At 37.2% G+C, this 2,377-nt stretch overlaps 1 long non-coding RNA gene across 1 annotated transcript; it reads left to right on the forward strand.

Annotated features, from left to right (window-relative positions):
- Positions 1-502: 502 nt before the first annotated feature.
- Positions 503-1,323, forward strand: LOC128552364 (uncharacterized). Its single transcript, XR_008369051.1, has 2 exons — positions 503-738; positions 996-1,323. It is a non-coding gene; the product is annotated as an uncharacterized LOC128552364 (long non-coding RNA).
- The last annotated feature ends 1,054 nt before the right edge of the window (positions 1,324-2,377 follow it).

Genomic DNA, 2,377 nt, shown 5'->3' on the forward strand with positions numbered 1-2,377 from the left:
TCATTCCTTTGCTGGGCGGAAATACCAGTCCCGACAGGCACTTGGATCTGCCATTCATCAGTACCTTATTACTGTGCCCAAATCAGCGTATCGTGACGCCTTCAAGAAGTTAATACATCGGCTGAAACTTTGCATTTCTAGCCACGGGGAGTACTTCGAGGGCATGAAATGAGCCCTTTTGGGCTAACTTGAAATTTGAAGTCTTCAGATAGAAATAAGCAATTCATTTCGAACATCCCTCGTATTTGTATAATTCTTTCTTTTTTGGGCGCCAGTTGACAGTTGTGTTTGGTGTTTGTAAATATTTACATCAAATTCAAGCAAGAGTTACACTATATATACTTCGATGATAGTTCAGTGTCATGTCATGATTAAACAGAAGTTTGTTCGAAATATGTATTTAAACTGAAACTGTCTTATCTTAATGATATTAATATGTGCAAACTTACAGAGGCTATCTGTTTGTTTCAGTGTAACGAATATCTTTACATGTACTTAAATACTTCTACATCCGCCCGCTTAGCCCAATAGGGAGAGCGCAGCTCTACGGATCTCGGGGTCGTAACTTGAGCCCTGTGCGAGGCGTATGTTCTCCGTGACGATTTAATAAAAGACATTGTGTCTGAAATCATTCGACTTTGAGCACAATGGAATGGATTATTGGTAATCTGTCCGAGTCTCACCCAAACCTGTGCAAAGTCGCTACAGTGGGACTGCTTCTACCAACCTCCACAGCTGGTGTGTATACATGTTCTTTCTGAAACTTGCTGCTTGCAGTAAAATACTTAAACTTGAAATACAGAACCTGCTTCTCTGTGTAAAAAGGCTGCAATAGTGTTGTTAACACCCACAAATATTTAACAGAACTACTGTTGCAATTCATTGTGCAGAAGAACACAAGATAAATGTCAAATCTTAGGAACTTTTACAATATAAATCCATCCTTGGTTATCCTTGCTCTGGGAAAATTACAAATACTTTTTTTGTACTTTCAGATTGTGAGAGAGGTTTCAGCAGTTGAATGTGTAAAGACCACCCGCCATTCACCAGTGAGCATGAAAGTGCTTAATGCCTTACTCATGGTGTCTATGCAGGGACAAAAATTGAATGACTTTAATTTCAGTTGTGCAGTAAAGGAACGGCACAGTGCCAATGACAGACACTTATATAAAAAAATGCCTATGTGTTGTTAGTGTTAGTACAAAAGAAGTGGAAGGACATATGTGTTGTTTCGAAAATACTTATAAAAGAAGTGGACATCTGTGTAGTGTATATGATATATTGATGTTTATATGATTATGTGAAAATGTAGAAGTAATGAAATACATGTTGTTGTGTTTTTTTGCATATGGTATACTTGAAAAAGCACCATTTGGGTTCGATTTTTTAAAAAAAAATTCGAACACGGGACGGGAAACCCCTCCCGCACCCACCCCTTATCTAGCCACGCAAACTTTACACCAGCGCCTTAAAAAATTTCTGGGGAAGGGCCTGTTCGTCCTCCACCTCTGATTCATATGGGGAATTTTGGCAGTTACTTGCGGAGAACAGGTTTGTACTGGTACAGAATCCAGGAACACTGGTTAGGTCAACTGCCCGCCGTTACATGACTAATACTGTTGAAATACGGTGTTAAACTCAAAACAAACAAAATCTCCTTAAAGACAAAGAAAATCTCCTATATAAGTGACCCCCCCCCCCTCCCAGATACCAGACTTTTTAATCCCCAATATACAAGATCCTGTCTGGTCCAGTCTGATAAGGGTCCATGAAACCCCTTTAGACTTATGTGTTGGCTTTGGGTGTGTGTGCGTGTGTGTGTGTTTGTGGTGCGCGCGTCTGCGTGCTGGGGGTTTCGTTTTGGGGAGGCTGCGTTTTTGGTGCGTGGCATTCCCTGTTTGATATTTTTCTTTGTTTTTTGACATGTAGCCTAATTATTGTCAGAGAATCATAAATTTTATTGCCTACAGATAAATTGGTTATTTCCTGTGTTTTTATTGACTGAAATGCTATTTTTATTTTTGTTTAGAATGTACACAAAATTATTTTAATTGATGTTGAGTAATGTCCAGGCCAATTAAATAATAACTCTTATAGCAAAACAATTCTCACTTCTTAACCATTAAATAATTACTCAAAACTTAATAAAACAAATTAAAAGTTTGTTTATTCAATGATTACGATCTTTTTATTAAAAGTAACAAAATAAAACCAGAAAAGAAGATAATTGCTGGATTTGATTAGAAATTAAGCGTTCAGTTGCATTTTTAATAGATAAAATGGAATATGGACAGAAGGATTTTATATATTAGAAATGCATAATTCCCTTGTGTTGTCTAAATAACGATCATTCTTTTATGTATAATAAAATCCAGCA

The sequence above is a fragment of the Mercenaria mercenaria genome, unplaced genomic scaffold, assembly GCF_021730395.1.
Source record: "Mercenaria mercenaria strain notata unplaced genomic scaffold, MADL_Memer_1 contig_2524, whole genome shotgun sequence".
Taxonomy (NCBI): Eukaryota; Metazoa; Mollusca; class Bivalvia; order Venerida; family Veneridae; genus Mercenaria; species Mercenaria mercenaria.